General features: G+C 38.5%; 1 long non-coding RNA gene across 1 annotated transcript in view; it reads right to left on the bottom strand.

Moving 5' to 3' along the window:
- Nucleotides 1-19,129, bottom strand: part of LOC311629751 — a 113,876-nt gene that overhangs the window by 76,647 nt on the left and 18,100 nt on the right. The window lies entirely within an intron of this gene.

The following is a 19,129-nucleotide window of genomic DNA, read 5'->3' as shown; positions in this document are numbered from 1 at the left end:
TGTGAGACACCTTTTTCCCCAGCCAAGATGAAAACTTCAGGTTAAACATTTCCACTATGACTGAATCATTTGGCAGAAAAAGAAGTCCAAATGGCAAGAGGAATTAAATTTTGTTTAAAACTGGTGAAGAAAAGGCAGAGGTAGGAGGCAGAGGTAAGAGAACATATCCTATTCCATCAAGTTATAAAAAATGAAATAATCCTGAGGGGGGAAAAGGAGAATGCATTGACCTTCACAGGTAAAAGCAAGGCCTTGGGCACATCTTAAAGTACACTTTACACCAAAGAGTGTTAAGAACCAAAACAGATTTTTACTAAGTTACTGTACTATATAAGTTAATTACCTATAGGATGACAAAAAAAAAATCATGTCAACCCAAGCAAAACATTCATGTCGAAATATACCAACAGGCTCAACATTGTACTTTAATTAGACTACTGTCAGAAATAATCAGAGTATGGATACACAAATAAACACATATGCCCAAACTCATCAAATTGTGTACATTAATTATGTGCAGTTTGTTTATATATCATTTATATTTCAACAGGGCTAAGGAAAAATAATAAGAGTAATTGTTTGATAATTTAATTATATAAAATAACTAGCTTATTTTAACCTTTTTTCCTAAGCATCTTACAATCTTTAGATAATTTGTTCCATAATAGTGGTGCTAAAGATAGATTCATTACTTCTTACAGTTCCTACCATTTTTGTAACTACCCAATGAAAATATTTAATCAACATAGTTCATACATCCTTAGATTTTTTTCATCTTTCTTGTATTGACAATTCCCAGAATACATAAACACATCAATGGGCAGCCCACTGCTCCAGCTATCACCAAAGTATCTCTGAAATACACTGCCTTTAACACTTGTCAGGGAAGATAAATAATAAAATGAGAATTAAGTATCTAGAAAGTCCATATCAAAGGAGAATTAAAAGGAAGGCTTATGGAGTGCATCATACCACTTAATTAGAAAAAAAAAAAAAAGATTTTTCAGCACCAATTAAGTACAAGGTAGTGTGCTAAAAACATGGAATAAGAAACAAATAAGGCATGGTTTTTACTTGGAATTCACCATATATGAAAAGTAAACTTCAGGTACATAATTTAAAACAAATATGTGTCATAAATTTCATGTTGAACATACCATACTAATTATTGCTGGTTTAACTTCTTTTCTGTGTAAAGAAGTTAAACCAGCAATTTTGTGATGATATTTTATTTTAATTTTTTTTAATCTTTATTGTTGAAAGTATTACATATGTCCCTCCCCACCCACCCCACCCCCATTGGTCCATTCTAGCCTGTCCCTTAGCCCAATTTATTTCAACCTTTTTTTAGCAGAGAGCAAGAAGATTTTTTTCCTTTAATAAGTTAGGTTCTTGTGCCAGAGAATACATAAGCTTTTGATCAAATGCTTTAGTTCAATAGGACAAGGATATTCTCACTGGTTAGCAACTGAGGAAGCAGAGAGCACTAGCTAAAACAAAACAAAAAAAAAGTTTTAATCTGATTTCTCTTGTTCAATCCGGCATTCCTAGCATGGGTGTGATTGACACTGGCATTCTTTGGCCAACAGCAAACATATTTAATTGAAAGCTTTTTTTTTTTTAATCTGTCACTATCACACTCCATTTTTCATAAAATAATAGGGTGTGAAATCTCAATTAATTAAAGAAAAGAATAAATACTAAAAACATAATAACATATGTTAGTTACAGTTGCCTAAGCTGTTCCTTCTTCCCTGTCTTTTTGCCTCACATTTGTGTGATATTCATGGCTGTGAAAATTGTGAAGATTAAATAAAATTAATGACACATGTAAAGCCTTCAATAAATAATAGCTCTTCTTACCATTGTTATGAATACTACCATTACTTATGCATTTTTTTTTTCTGCCGTTCCCCACTCTCAAAGGTGGCTCTTACATGTAAAGATTCCCCAAGTATAATGCTCTGTGCAGTTCTGAGAGCACTTGAGAAGATCTGGGAATGCATACAGAAGAAAAAATATTTAATTTAATAATCATAATATTTACATTAAAGTGATTTACCAGATACTTTTATTAAACAAATGTAACTACGTTTAAAAAAAATAGTAGTGTATTTACATAAGCACAATAGTATGTAAATATGTCAAAAGTCATGAAGGTGGTCCATGGACATTGAAGGTGGGAAACAAATAAAGAATAAACCACTGCTTTTACAATCTAAGGGGTAGAGAAGTAGTGTCACATTCTGAAAGGGGCAAATCTCTCACCTACTGAATTATCAGTCCCTTTAGGAAAAACTTTGTCTTCATCTAGGTCAGCATATCAATGTGTGCTCAACAACTGAATGCTGCATAGATTTGAAGAGTATAGAACCAGTGTGTGGTGTGTGTGTGTGTGTGTGTGTGTGTGTGTGTGTGTGTGTGTGTATGTGTAAAGGTCTCCAATCAGAACACTCCCCTTATTCAGAAAGTACTTGATAGGAAGGGGGAATCTTATAAAGGCTGCGAATATGGAAGAGTTTTAAACAATTTCATACCTTATTTTGTTCAATGCCAATAATTTATTACTCCAACAAAATACCTGGGAGTTTTAGACCATTTTTACCAGAGTGTAATGCATGAATTAAGAAACCTCTCAAATTACTAGCCAATCACCCTTCACAACATTGGAAAAGTCCAAGCACGTTCAGTAGTCACTAATTTTTGGTTGAATAATCAATGTTGATATTCTACCCACAAACAATCTAAAGCTTCATAATCATATATAGACCCGTTTAGCCCCTTACAATTTAGGGAGGGTGGTGAGAGAAGCTAAAAATTAAAAAGACACAGGTGGAATTGCAATGCCTGTATCAATAGTGTTATAAAAGTATTACAATGACAGCCTATTAATAAGAATGTCATAAAACTCTATTGCAAATAGACATTCAAAGCATGTGTACCTTTCATAAGCGAGGCAACATATTACTGATCATATATTATGGATTTAATATAGGAGCTTTTAAGCATAGTTATTCTTACGTGATTGTTTGACCCAGAGACCATTGTTGAATATGGCTTTTTTGACAAGTTCCATGTTATGTTTATTTTACATGAGAAAGCCAAGGCTAATATTAGGTCAAAAATTTATTTTTTGTTTACTACTGGGTCTGAATACTTGTGAGACAACATCCTTAAGTCACTCAAAGTCCGTGGCTGCAGACCCTGGAGAGTGGTGCTCCCAGCAGCACTGGGCTTGTGGCTGTTGGGCCAGGTGGAGCCAGGGAGGGCGGGGCTTCCTCTCTACCCACAGCAAAACGGGAAAAGCAGCCTTCATGCATTCGTTAATTTTATACCTTGAAATTCCTAAGCATGTTTCTATGCCATACCTTTCCAAAGAACAGCTGTACACTTTCTGCATCTTAAGACAGAAATAATAAAGACTTGGATTCCTGAGCTCTGAGAATTGCAGCATTTTTCACCGACTATTTTAGTTTTGCACTTCTAGGGCTTGGAAGGCGGAAAATGTCTGGTTCGCTATTACATTTCTAGAGCCTGGGTCAGTGCCTGGCACATGATAGGTATTTAGCCAATATTTATTGAATGAATAAATGAGGGGATTATAAATGTATAACCTAGAGTTCTCGGAAGAAGGGTTTTGGGAAAGCACATAAGAAAGAGAACTTCTGAGGCCCAAAGGCAGGCCACTTATGTGGTGGCTTCTTCAATCTCCCATGTGTGGAAATGAGAGCCACGCAGTGATCTCACCCCAGTAGAACCTGCTGGGCTAGTGCAGTCGGCAAGCAAGGTGAGGCCGGCCACTCTTGTCAAACACCAACAAGCTTGCCTAATAGATTCCCACAAGTACATTGTGATTTCCATCTCCAGCCAGACCTGCCCTGGTAAACTAGATCTAATTATCCAGCATGGAATTTGGCCAGTTACACTGAGATTACAGTATGTTGAGCAATTTGAACCTTCACCACACATAAATAAAAATCACACACATCTGGGACACTCCCTATTGTCTCTGAGTGATTTTTGAATTTTTTTTTTTCCCAAAAGAAAACAGTTGCTTTGGAGTCTATGAGTTTTCTTTTCAACTAGAGGGAAATATAAGTCAAATTGATTCCATTTTTTAATGTAAGTTGTCTGCACATGTCTTTACTGAAATAATTTTAAATTACTTAATAATGAACCCTGATATCTAAATAGAATACTGCACCTGTTATTAATTATCAAAAAAATGTATGTTAGATGCAGGGGAAAAAGTACAAAATAAGTAAGATGCTGCCTTTTACAATCAGATTTCAACTAAAGTAGTTCAAAGCCCAAGAAAATGTTCTTCATCCCTCAGCAATAGATGCAGTAAAGTTTTTTTCAAATTTACTATAGAAGGTAACCATGCACATTGTCACATGTCCGTGTAGCGAAGCTAAACAGCTTTTAATGTTCCTTGTAAGCAAATTTTCCAAATTTTTTGGTAAACAAAAATTGTCTCAGGGTTATATTTGTGTGGGTGGTATTCTCAAGCTTTCTGGGTACAGCTGGGCAAATTCCTCTAAACAAAGTAGAGGTTGATCAGAGTTTTCTTCACTTTGAGAAATGGTTCACAATAGGATCCCAACAGCTAGGGCAGTGGTCGGCAAACTCAGAGCCAAATATCAACAGTACAAGGATTGACATTTCTTTTGAGAGCCAAATTTTTTAAACTTAAACTATATAGGTAGGTACATTGTTATTAACTTAATTAGGGTCCTCCTAAGCTGGCCTTTGCTAAAGACTCAAGGGGCCAAAGAGCCGCATGTGGCTTGCGAGCTGCAGTTTGCCGACCACTGAGCTAGACAGTTTCCACAATGCATTTCACTTTTGTTCACCTTATATACACTTCCTCAGGAATCACACTTATAGGAGAGATTCAGGTACACTTGGTGACATTTGTGCTGCTCACCATCTCAGAACTGACTCTTTGGCTTTAATTTTCTCTTTTTCTTTCCTCCCAGTAGGTCCCTTTTGTCTTGCATTGATAGACGCCACTTTGCAACATGCCTTCTCCTTTTCTCTGTTTTTATCTCATTTCATCAACCTCTCTGGCACATTTGTTTCATGGGAATTTCTGCCTTGGCAGAGAGTTACTCAGTGGAGCCACCAGAGTGACTAAGCAAAGTTAGAGAAAGCAAAGCTGGTTCTATTGGCAGTGAGACATAGAAAGAATACCAGATTGAAACTTAAAAACCTGGAGGATTGGTTCTGGCACCAAGCTTTACCATGGGGCCTTGAAATTCAAGGAACATCTTGAGTGTGTCAGCTTCCTCATCTACATAATTAGCATGCTAATGCAGAAATGACAAAATCTAATCAGGCTGCAGGAGAGTTTTTTTGTTGCTTTAATTTGTAAAGTGTGTATCTTTGTGTCATGTGAAATGTGGTTGTCAATAATGCCGGTCACCAGCTACAAAGGAGATACCCAGCCTTCTGTCCATCCTTGCCTCTCAGAGATATTTCGGAGTTCATTCCTCGAGGTACAAGAAATCCATACATATGAACAATCCTACCATCTTTGTACTCTATCTAGTTTTTGGTTTCATTAAAGCTTCTTCCAGCCCTAACTGGTTTGGCTCAGTAGATAGAGCGTGGGCCTGCAGACTGAAGGGTCCTGGGTTCGATTCCGGTTAAGAGCATGTACCTTGGTTGTGGACATATCTCCAGTAGGGATTGGGCAGGAGGCAGTAGATTGATGTTTCTCTCTCATCAATGTTTCTAACTCTCCAGCCCTCTCCCTTCCTCTCTGTAAAAATCAATAAAATATATATATTTTTTAAAGCTTCTTCCAGCTTGCTTTATTGACAGTCCAATGCTAGCCATGATCTTTTCAACTGGCAAACAGCACCCACATCTCCAGCTGCAATCTGGTTATCTACCAGCATTTGGATTGAACTTGAATTGAGTGTCACTCTGGCGTCAGACTGGCTTTCGTTTAAACACACATTATAATGGAATACCTGGACACCTTGAACTTGTTACTTAATTTCTCTGAAGCTCCATTTTCTCATTTATATAAAGATTATCTGCACTGTAAAGGGATGAAGCTTTATTATATATAGCCCATGAGGTAAAAGTAATATGCAATCCAAATGTGGATATTTAGAATTGTCCAGATATTTAATCTACAGTCTTTTAAAAATAAGAGATTTTAAAGAGAAGTAACTGTGCAATTAAAATAAGATACACTTGCCCTGGCCAGTGTGGCTCAATTGGTTGGAGCATGGTCCCATATATCAAAAGGTTGTGTGTTCATTTCCTGGTCAGAGCACATATCTGGGTTGCAGGTTCAATCCCAGTGAGGGTGTGTATGGAAGGCAACCAATCAATCTTCTCTCTCATCTCTCTCTCTCTCTCTCTCTCTCTCTCTCTCTCTCTCTCTCTCTCTCTCTCTCTCTCTCTCTCTTCCCTTTCTCTGAAATCAACAAGCATACTCTTGGGTGAGGATTTAAAATTTGTTAAAAAGTAAGATATGGTGGTTTATTTGAGCTCTGTACTGGCACAATGATTAAAAGTAGCAGGTACTTAATTATTTTTAATGAGTAAATAATAAATGAATTCCTATTTAGAGAAATTGAACTTCACATCTCTCCTCTAGGTGGCGAACCGGTACCTCCTAACCTACAGTGTATTGCATTTTCTGTCTCCTCTACAACTGACATGAAAATTGTCCTTAAATTTTTCATAATTTTATGCCTGTCACAGTATAGAAGCAACCAGAAATGTATTTTCTCCCAAAGTTATCTATTTATTTTTATATCTTTAAGCTTTTTATCAAAACAAGTTTCTGGAAAATCATTAAGAAACACAATTGTGTATGGACTATAAAGAAATAGAATTGCCAAAACCGGTTTGGCTCAGTGGTAGAGCGTCGGTCTGCGGACTGGAAGGTCCCGGGTTCGATTCCAGTCAAGGGCATGTACGTTGGTTGCGGGCACATCCCCAGTGGAGGATGTGCAGGAGGCGACTGGTCGATGTTCCTCTCTCATCGATGCTTCTGGCTCTCTATCTTTCTCCCTTCCTCTCTGTAAAAAATCAATAAAATATATTTATTAAAAAAAACAAAACAGAATTTTGCAAGAGCTTTTACAAAGCTCTTGTGCAACACTGCTTTGAGTACTTTCCATTTCACGGCCTACTCTTAGGAAAACATGTTTTGCCAAAGCTCATTATTATTTTCCTAGAGTATACATTCCCCCCTAAATATGGAAAGAAATAAAAATAATTCTACTAACCATGATTTTTTTTTTAACTAAGCCTCAAATCTATTTTTTTCCTACAGATTCACTGTGACAGCAGCAGGTAAAATTGAATGAGAGCTGAATGCATTATCCTGTAAATTGAATATAGAAGAACAATCAAATACAATAAGTCAATCCAATGCCTTACTTTTAACTTTCTTTCAAACCAGAACACTAATTCCTTAACTGACATAAAACAGTGCCCCCCAATCTCCACTTTCCTTCTACAGGAAATATGACTGGAAATCATCTTGGGGTGCCCTGGAGGCTGAGGGGCAAAGCTAAATTCCGTCTAAAAGCACAAGTAACAGGACCAGCAAGAAGAAAGATGCCTGTTCTGTTTCTAAGAGCAAGGGGAGGAGATGAGCCAAAAGAACAATGACATGTTACAGCCCAAGAGCTAAAATTAAATGCGTGTAAACAATTCTTGTTGAAACTAGAAGCCAATGTAGATTAGGCAAGCCAGGTGACGAGTTCTTTCCTGCCAGAACATGCCAGAAGGAGAGTCACCTCCCTCTCATTGCAACATGGCTAGGGATAGAAGCGAGGTTCATATGGGAAACCACAGAGGATTATGAACTGAGAATGGCAACTCTTAAATTCTACATCCACTTATTGTAGTCCCAAAACCCCATGTTTCTTCCTTATACCACCCAACATGCCGAAAGCCAGTGGTTTAAATAAAGGAATCTGAGTGAGAATTTCTAGCTCACATATAATTATTTCTCTAACACATAGTTTTTGAATAACCACTGTTGGCATGACCTCTGTAGTCAGACCTTTGAATAATACAAAGATGAATAAGGCATAGTTCCTACCCTCAGAAGATCGAGGAAGTCAGACATGCAAGCAAATAACTATATGAGAGTAATCTAAAAGGGGGAGGAAGAAAGAAGCTCAGGCCAAATTGGTTTGTTGGCATTCATGTGTGAAAGTGTCACCTTTAAATCCTAACCCGTAGCCCGGTTATTAGCTACTCGTTTGACCAGAATCCATTTATGATGTTAGTTTTTGCTGGGTTTTAAATTAAACCTATACCACTGGTTCTCTGATGCAGCTAAATCATAGGAGGCCTGAAGTAGATATAAACTCCTATAATACCTGTCCAAATGCATGTGGGATTTGTTTTAAAAGACCATTCTCAAACATATGCAAGAAGCCAGAGGAGTTATGGGAGAAAACACCATCTAACTTATGATTCCTAAACTTGTCATGAGCAACTATAAACCTTTCTAATTAAGCTAAATAGTCATTAATGTGGAATATTTACTACAATAATTTTAAAGAATGAGGTAGCTCCAATATAGAAACATCTCCATATGTACTAGGCCTGTTATTTGATGCAACTTAAATATTTTTTCTAAAGGTTAAGCAGAAGCAGGAAATTATACAAATATGCAAATAAAGTATGAAATATGATGCACTCTTTACTTATCACTATTATTTGTTAACACCTCCAGAATTATAATGATTTAAAGTAAATTTTTTACAAAATGTTTTTGGTATTTGAATTAATTATATTACCGACCAAAAAAATATTTTGTCTTCAGGTATTGTCTTGATGTACAGTGTGCAAAGATTTTTTATATTGTCTCCATGTATTACAAGGTTGTTTTAGACCCTTTCTCTGTAGCCACTTTCATAAGCTTTTGTTTCACGTGTAAAGCTTTCCATTTAGTTAACCCATGCACACTATAATTTCAGTTCACAGAGGGAAGAGTGAACACTGACTCAACTTCTATTACTAAGTGAATATCCTGCCTCCATACCGGCCCAAAACAGATCTGTTATCAGTTATCTTTATTCTTCTTTATAAGAAAGGAGAAAGAAAAAGAGAAGAGGGAAAGAGGTTCAAGAAAAGGAACCTCAAATGTGATCATAACTTTCTCTCCTTCTTGGAAAATGCATAAACATAAGAAGCCAGTCGATCATCTTTATAAGCTAACTCACCTCTAGAAATGAGGCAGCATGCAACAGAAAGAAAGCCCGTGTAGCAGCTTGCACAGGAAGTGGGGCTCAACACAGCAGATCGGATCAGCTTTCCATGAAGAAGACAAAGGCAAATACACAGAGAACAGTCATTACTCAAGCAGAACAAGTGGCTGTGGCACCAGGAGGGGTGGATGCACCTCTTCTGCTTGTGTAATGACTGTTCTCATCCACCCCTCCTGGTGCCACAGCCACCTGTTCTGCTTGTGTGATGACTGTTCTCATCCACCTCTCCTGGTGCCACAGCCAACGTTAAACACACCCAGGCTGTTTCCCCAGAGCTGGTCTGAATTCAAGTCAATAGAAAGCTTATTGCCATGGGTTTGGTGAAAGCTGTGTTTAATGCCAATCAACATATGCTTGATGACCCAACAGGGAAAAGAAAAAAGTAAAGTAAACACATGTACCTCTATCTATACCAATCTTTTGAAAGGACGTGAAGTAGAGAAACTAGAGCCAAGAGAGATGGTATTAGCTCACTAAGTCTGAAATAAGCTCCAACACTCTCTGAAGCAACTTCCTAATTCCTGTAGAAGAATCTGCAATGATGAACCATGAAACCAGTCACCCTCAACAGAACTTTTTGGTTTACTGTAAATACCTTAGTTAGATTGCTGACAACCAAAGAAATAAGCTAATAGAAATTATAACAATAATACTGTGGTGAAGATCATTATAGTTACCTTTTATCAAGCGTCTATTAGCTGCCGATTTGCTGTATTGAGCTATATAGCCATCACAGTCTTATGAAGTAGGTTTGATTGTGTCCATTTTACACATTAAGAAACTACATCAAATATAAACTAAATACCTTTGCCCAAAATCCCCAGCTAGAGTTAAAGAGCCACAGTCAAGTTCCAAATAAACTCTCTCCACTACACCAGGAGTCAGAAAACTACAACCATTTTCTCCAACCTGTCCCACTGACTGTTTTTGTGAATTGCATTGGGGCACAGATCACTCATGTATCTGTGGCTGCTCTGGTGCCACAATAGCAGAGTCCAGCAGTTGTGACAGAAACCATATGGCCCACAAAAACAAAAACAAATTACTATTTTGGCCCTTTAGAGGAAAGGTTTGCCAACCTCTGCTCTGCAGTATGCCATTAAGATTTTTTTTAAGTTTGAGTCAAATAAACTTTCAGAGAATTCTGATAAATGGGGGTGTTCGCTGCAATCATTTTGTTGTTGTTGGTGGTGGTGGTGTTAACAGTTACCCTAAGGCATTCTGTCCATGCAAAAAGCTTTCTCCTTAAAAATTCAGTTGGGGGAGAATATGTGTGTATCAGAAAACAAGAACATGAATTTCGCCGAAACCGGTTTGGCTCAGTGGTGGAGTGTCGGTCTGCGGACTGAAGGGTCCCGGGTTCGATTCCGGTGAGGGGCATGTACGTTGGTTGCGGGCACATCCCCAGTGGGGGGTGTGCAAGAGGCAGCTGGTCTCATCAACCTTTCTAGCTCTCTGTCTCTCTCACTTACTCTCTGTAAAAAAATCAATAAAATATATATTTTAAAAAATTAAAAAAAAAGAATATAAATTTCATTGACAACTTCTTTCCTCTCCTTCCAAGTTCTGCCTCCAGCTTCTCCTCACATCCCGTTCTCACAGGACATGTCACCAAGCTAGGCACCCACGAGAGGAAGGGAGGGAGGAGCACAATGAGAACATAGTGCTATAGCTTTGTGGCACTTCCACTCCATGTTCAGGCCCTGCCACCTGCTACGGCAGACTCTCAAGGAAGGACATGCCAGATCTCAGGGCCTAGTGTTTAGGTTTGTGAGAGTAATGCAAGCCTGAGTGGACAGTTATAGATTAGAATGACAGAATTTTAATATGGAAGGCACATTAGATAATAACCAATTGAGATTATTCACTTTATTTAATTTATAAAAAAGAAAAAGAAAGAAAAAAAAAGGCCAAAACCGGTTTGGCTCAATGGATAGAGCATTGGCCTGTGGACTCAAGGGTTCCAGGTTCGATTCTGATCAAGGGCATGAACCTTGGTTGCAGGCACACACCCAGTAAGGAGTGCACAGGAGGCAGCTGATTGATGTTTCTCTCTCATCGATGTTTCTAACTTTCTATTTCTCTCCCTTCCTCTCTGTAAAAAATCAATTAAATATTTTTTTAAAAAAAAAAGGAACCAGAAAAACTGAGTGACTTGCTCAAAGTTAAAGAAGTAGCAACAGAGAAAAGGCTTCTTTTATCCAATCTACCACACATTCAACAAGATCTGGTTGAAGGCCACAGTTTATCTTATTCACCAGCTTCCCTATATTCATCAATTTCATGTCCCTTATCAAGACTGCATCTTTGATGGGGAGAGCGCCTTTGGGGAACCAAGCAGCCTTGGGTTCAAATCCTGCGTTAGTGACTTAGTACTTGTGAAAACTTAGGAAAATCAGTAATCCACTTTAAGCCTTTTTATATACGTAAAATATAGTTAATTGTTGCTTAAATGTAAAAAAAGATGAACTGAGATAGTAACAGTCAGTGCCTAACAAAGCATCCAGCACATAGTAGGAACTTTCTCAAAAGGTGGCCAACGCCAGCATTGTTCTTACAAGACAAGTGAGCTGTATCACCTGGGTCCCCTCTTAGACAAAGGTCAGGAGGTGTTAATGGTTGGGCTAAGTGTCATTTCATGGTTCAAGTACAGATAATAACCTGCTGTCTGCATACGGTAGAGGAAAATACATTTCATCTGAGAAAACTCACTTTTAGCTTTCTAATTAAGTCTTGTACCAGTTGCATATACTTGTTATTACTGTATATGTTATGATTTACGGACAGTCTTGTTAATTACAAAGTTTTTATTAGTGAGACAGGTTTCAGGATGAGTCTGTCATCTGACTTGCTAGTACTTGTTAAAAGTATCTTTTTAGTGTGACTGATTTACATGTGTGTTTGTGTATGTGTGTTTAGGGGTGATGTTATTACATTTTTCTTGCTTATCGTGAGAAATCTGTGATTCATATTTGTCCATATATAAACATCCCACGTCACTGGCTCTATCCCTTCACATACCCCAATGGCCCCCATTTATCAAGGGCTAGTTTCAGATTATTTTCAAGGTTTTATACAGATAGGCTCACTTGGAATGGTCCTTGCCTAATTCCTCTCAGCTACCAGGTACCCGTTCTGTGGCATGGTGGTGGCCGCCAGGTGCAGTCCCCCTGGCACAAAGAAGCTCTCAATTCTCAGGTCTCAGAGACTTGCGAACCAACTTTTCCCAAGTTGTGACAGGAAAAAAAAGCTTAAAACTTCAATGTTAACTTTACCACAGTTTTTCTGAGATGAACAATCACTTTCCATTCAGTTTATGATTAATTGAGAAAAGTTGTATTATTGATTTATATAACAAAAATTATTTTTAAAGTTTTATGTGATTTTTATAAGGCAAGCCTTATATGTTTGATGATGTAACATAAAACATAAAGCATCTTACCTAATAATAGACAAACATGTAAATTGACCATACCTCCGCTACACCACCAGCCAATCAGGAGTGATATGCAAATTAACCCAACAAAGATGGTGGTTAATTTGCTTACATAGGTGCTGGGTGATGGGGGGAGGGGGGTGCTTGTGTTATTGCCATGGCAATGATACAGATGTTCTGCCCCACCCCAGGTCCCTCAGGGCCTCTGGCAGCGTGGGAAGGAGGGGCTAGAGCAAAAAGAGGCATCTGCCAGAGCAGAAAGAGGCAGCTCAGGCTTTGGGGCCTGAGCAGAAAGGGGCTAGGCCTGAGTGGAAAGGCAGTGCTAGCAGCCAGGGAAAGGAGAGCCCATTCTAGCATGAATCTTCGTGCATTGGGTTTCTAGTATTTAATAAGAAATAACCTCTTTTAATTTATAACAGAAATTGCTGCTTCTGATAAAATATAAAAGCCATTAGGACAGGGACCTTTTACTATTTTGTCATTGATTATTTTAAAGGCCTAAAGGAGTGTGCCTGGAACATAAGCGCTCTATAAATCTTTGTTGAAGATGTGAATGTTGATACAGTTGAAGTTTTCCCAGAGGCTCCTTATAGTATCTTCATTTCTTTTTTTTTTAGGTTCTTTTTTCTTTTTGCTATTCTGATTGGGTGTTTTTTGCTTCCTTACATTCCAGATCACTTATTTGATTCCCTGTAAATTATTATTCATTTCAAATTGTTTCTTTTTTATGGTTTTTATGTCATTTTTCAGGCTGTTGAAATTCTCACTAAGTTCTTTGAGCATTCTTATAACCATCATTTTTGAACTCTGTATCTGAAAGTTTGCTTGACTCAATTGCATATAGTTCTTTTTATAGATATTTCTCTTATTTTTTCCTTTGGGACCTGTTTCTTTGTGTCTGCATTTTGACTGCTTTGCTATGGTTGTTTCTATATATTAGGTAGAGCTATTAAATCTCCCAGACTTAGTAGAGTAGCTTTGGGTAGTTGGTGTCCTATAGGGTTCAGTGGCACAGTCTCCCCAGTCAACCAAGCTGGGAACTCCAGGTGCACTGACCTGTTGTAGTTGAGCTTTGATTGCTGTTTGGGTCAATAGCCAACTGGCTGTGAGGACTGGCTGCAACTGTAGTGGAGGATCTGCTGTACAGGAGTCAATCCTATGGAGCAGGACTTGCTTCAGTGCTCACTAAATCCGCCCCTTGAGTATGGAGGTTGTAGAATTGTAATTTGGCATAGTCTGAAGCTGTCCACCAGTTGCTCTAGCTCTGGGGGCTCCCAAGAGGTACAAGGTCAGCTACCTCGTGCATCCTGCCTGAGGCCACCTGGCATGAGCTACAAAGTAATCTGCAGGTAGCTGATACTTATGCTGGGCTTGGAGGTGCCAAGGAGAGGCCAAACTGCAAATCAAGGTGGCTGCCACCAGTGCCAGGCCTGGGGCAAGTTAGCAAGAGGTGCAGGCTATTCGTAGTTCACATGCTGCTTGCTTGAGGAAAGAGAGGCCAGTTGTATGGGAAAACATTGAAAATGGCATAACTGAGGTCACACATTGGGTGGGGACAGGTCACAGGGAATCACCAGGGTGGGGCAAACAGTATGAGCCCAGTTGATGGAGACTCAGATATGGCACTTGCCTGTCATATCTGGCGGGGGTCGGTGGGAGGGGGATCAGGAAAAAAAAAACACAATGATCTCTGCCAGCATTTTTGTCTAGCAGAAAACTGCCACCCAGCTCTTGCCCTGATGCCAAACAATCAAATTCTTCCCCATATATCCCTGATTCCTTTCAAGCCGCTGCCCCAGCACTGGAGCTCAGAGGGAAGGAGTCCAGGGAAGACCATGGAAGGCCCTTTACAAAGAATTGCCTGGGATTCCAGCAGCCTCCATCTCCCTTAGCCTCCAACCCAACTGGTTTTTATAGACAGAAGTTATGGGGACTTCTCTTCCTGACACCGGAACCCTGAGCTGAGGGGCCTGCTGTGGGGCTGGGAACCTTTGCCCCTCATGGGAAACATCTTCAGCCAAGATATCCCTCCAGATGTTAAAAGGTCTTGTATAGGACCAGCCCCTTCTGTGTCTCTGGCCCTCCTACCAGTCTTGATGTGGCATCTTCTTTAAATTCCTAGTTGTAAGACTTCCATTCAACTAGTTGTCAGCTGGTTCTGCATGATATTGTTCTGTAGATTAGTTGTAATTTGGTTGTGGTTGTGGGAGGATTTGAGTACCACATGTATCTACACTGCCATCTTGACCAGGCAGTCCTTGCTGAATTTTTTTTCATCTAATTAGTCTAAGTTTGAATGTGAATTGTATTTATGTCTTAGGACATATATAAGTAATCAAATACAATGTTGAGCCTATAATTTTTTAAAAAGCATTAACAATGTAAAAAAAATATGCAACAATGTTTTCAGAATGACTAAAGAGATGAAAGAAGTAGTATCAACCCATATTATCAAAAGTTTTTTGCTGGAAAAGTTTTGGCATTAATTCCTAGGATTAAATAATACAGTCTACACTATTTTTATTTCTGAAAAATAATGTTCTATGTTAAAATTTGTGCCAGAAAATTTCATTCTTATATCTGTTAGTATAAATTAATCTGAGGAATATGCACTCCTTCCTGAGTGGCATCCAAGCATGTTCAAGTTATGTCACTACTTCTCTTAGTCACTCAACTGATTCTAGTCACACTTGTACAGTGAGTTCATATGTAGTTTCACCAACTAGAATGTAAACATTATCACTGGATGTCTGCATTACTTATAATACTGTAACTGACTCTACTCATTCCTTTCTATTTACATACAAAATTTGATACTAATTTACTTTCTGTCTCTTCTCACTTATAAATCATCCACCCTATTAAAAGGTATAGTTGTGACAATTCTAAGTTTCAACTGCCCACTATGCATCCATCCCATCTCTTAAATATGTTCAAAGTGTTACGGGTTGTATTTCATCCCAGAGACAGCTGGGTTTAGGGAAGAGGTAAAATGTTTTATTATCTTACTCTATTGCCCAAGACAAATGTGCTATTGTATTGCATGTAAAATGTCATCTTTGAAGTATATGAAGGATATGCTGGGAGGTAAGCCATCTGGAAAATACAGTATAGAATGGGAAATAATTAAAAAGTCAGTTTATTGCACTTTTTTTTTCCAGTTAAGCCTACCATGACAGCTGCTAAAACAATATAATGAAAAGAGTAGATGCTCTGAAGCCACACAGATTAAATGCTAGCTCCATTATTAGTTAGAATGCAACTTACTTAGCTTCTCTGATACTTTTGTCTTGTCTGTAAAATTGAGATATAAATGCATGTTGCATAAGGGTTTTATGAGGATTAAATGAAATAATACTTGTCAAGCACTTGGAACAATAAGTAAAATGCCTCCTCTCTTCTTTTAAATATAGAGGGTATTTAATATTCTTTATATACAGAATATTGGGTAATCCAATAATATTTGGACACCATGTTGAGTGAGCACTTTGGCTTCCATGTGATTCTCTTTTAATTTCAGGGGAGAGAGGGCTTTGGAAAATCAAGTTTTAAGTTTCCTCAGGAATCCTCAGGCTGGAGAGTATTAGGACCACCCAGACAATCTTCGCAGGAAAGCGCTGTCCGTGGTGCTAGCAATCGCGCATACCCCTGGCAAAACTTCGCCTGCCCAAAGTTCTTTGCCAGTGGCCTTGCTTAGCGAAGCTCACATATCTGTCTCATGGTAGAGTCTCAGTCATTCTACCCACTGGCTTTTCACCTGTCTTGCCAGTTTTTATCTATGTTCCTTCCAACCAAACCAAACAAAAAAGTATCTTCCATCTCATCACCCCAAAATAGTTTTTCTTTTTCAGACACTGACAATGCCTACCACCTAAGAAAGTGGCTCAAAAATTGACTCAAGTGCCATGGCTGGTGTTTCTAAGTGGTTAGAGCATTGGCCAATGTACTGAAGGATCACAGACTCAATTCCTGGTCAAGGGCATTGTACCTGGGTTGCAGGTTCAATCCCCAGCTCTGGTCAGGGCCCATGCAGAAGGCAACCAATTGGTGTGTCTCTCTCACATCAATGTTTCCCAAAAAAAAATTTCTCCCTACCTTCCATTCTCTCTAAAAATTAATTGAGGTGTGGGGGAATAAGGACACATATGTATGTATGTGTGTGTAGATAGATAGATATAGATATAGATATATAGATATAGATATAGATATAGATATAGATATAGATATAGATATAGATATAGATATAGATATAGATATAGATATAGATATAATTATTTTTTAAAAATCAATTGAGGTATGCCAGTTTATTCCATACCTCAATGTGGGGTTTGGGGGACAAGAAAAGATAAACCAAAGAACTTATATGCATAGCCCATGGACTCAGGCTATGGGGGTGGGGGGGGTGAGGTGCTGGGAAGAGTGTGGAGAAAAGAGAGGAGATGGAAGATATTTGTTATACTACCAACAATAAAAATATGTATTAAAAAATAAAATGATAAGGGGGGGGAAAACAATGGGGAAAAAATATCATCAGGTAAGGATTTAAAAAAAGAAAAGAAAAGAAAAGAAAAGATTGGCTCAGGCTATCTTTTCCTAACCTTTTTGTTAAGTTTCAAAGAAATCCAAGGTGAGAAGACAGGAAATAGTTAATTTTCAATGCATTCTTTAAAGACTCTTCTAAGCTGCGCCTGGATCTTGAGTTAAGTTCCCTTCTTCCTTATTCCCCAAATACCCTGTAAACACAAGTCTCAGTAAAGTTATCATATTAAATTGAAACTCTCTACTTATTAGTTCTCCATGCCATTGGGGAAGTTAATTAAAAGCTAGGACCTAAATCTTACTCAACTGTGAATTCCTGGACTAAGTTTTGTTGAACTAAATTTAATTACTGGATCCATTAGAAAAAAGTCCCCAACAACACATCTTTATTTCTATTTCATTTAAATGTTTCAATGTTGACATTATTGCAGGAGTCCCCATTGCCTCGCCACTGCTTTCACCCTCCTCTGCCTCCCCTAATAACATGCCCACTTTCACCCTCCTCTGCCTCCCCTAATAACATGCCTTTAAAAGGCAACCTGCAACCTGGCTGGTGTGGCTCAGTGGTTGAGCATTGACCTATGAACCAGGAGATTACAGGTTCAATTCCCAGTCAAGGCAAATGCTGGGGTTGTGGGCTTGATTCCCAGAAGGGGGCGTGCAGGAGGCAGCTGATCAATAATTCTCATCATTGATGTGTCTGTCTCTCTCCCTTCCTCCCTGAAATCAATAAAAATATATTTTTTAAAAAAAAAATAAAATAAATAAAAGACAGCCTGCCTTGTGACATTTGGCTGTGCACTAAATTTTAGAGTAACTAGGCTATTCTGATAAGGATATCCTGGACTGAATTCATTTGCCACCACATCCACCTATATCAGTCTAGTGGCTCAGCCCCTGAGATTGACTAGCAAAAAGAGTGACTAGCAAAGAACTAATGTCATTCCTTTCAAAGACTCTGGCTTCTCACTGTCCATCTTTCTTCCTCTTCCTCCAATTCCACTTACATACCTGTAATTCCCAATACAGTGCATAGATACAGGCCCCAAAGACTAAACAAAAACAACTCACTGGGTTGTCTCACCCAAAGGTCAGATGAAGGCATAGAGTCATCAACAAACAAAAGGGACAATTTCTCTTTCCAGATAGGAGTAGAGGCTCAATAAGATGAAAAGGTAGAGGAACTAAGAAACTGAAACCTAAAATATGAGGGTAGAGTGAGAGGGAAATAATTGTTATTAATACTGCCTCTTTCTCTTCCCCATCCAGGTGAATTTCCACTCTCTTGAAAGTCAGTGTATCTTCAGCCCAAACTATCACTCCCAGAGGCCTTCCTTTCTTTAAAAAGCTCTTCCTCATTCTACAGGCCTGAGGGGAGGGGAGTCCCAGCTAAGGCATGCCAGAAGAAACATATGGAGTCTCCTTTGTAAGTAAGCAAACAATTGCCCTTCCTTAAGAGTCCTCCTCCTCGGCACTCTGAATCAAAAATGATGTAAATAAAACAGATTCAGTGTTAGGAGAGACCCACTCTCCCGTAGTTTTTAGGCAGCAGACACATAACTTGTGGTGTCCTTCCTATTTCAATCAAGCATCAGCTATAACTTGTTAAATCTTTGAAGCAATGCATTAATGCAAACTCACCTAGGAAGATTAAGAAGAAAAGCACTTGGCCTTTAAATCTTCAGAAGAGGATTTAATGACAGGTTCAACCTGTTTAATGACAGGCCAGCACCACACCCCTGTTTTATTGTGTTTCATTATTGCTGTATAAATTTTCTACATTACTCATGAAAAGTAAAAATTAAATGCTTGCTGAGTTTTAATAGGTAATAGTGCAAACAAAAATAAACTGTCCAAATATCATGAAAGTGGGATCTCAGATTCTTAAAATACATAT

The sequence above is a fragment of the Pipistrellus hanaki genome, assembly GCF_964339955.1.
Source record: "Pipistrellus hanaki genome assembly, chromosome: 11".
Classification (NCBI taxonomy): domain Eukaryota; kingdom Metazoa; phylum Chordata; class Mammalia; order Chiroptera; family Vespertilionidae; genus Pipistrellus; species Pipistrellus hanaki.
This window is presented reverse-complemented; position numbering and strand designations above follow the sequence as displayed.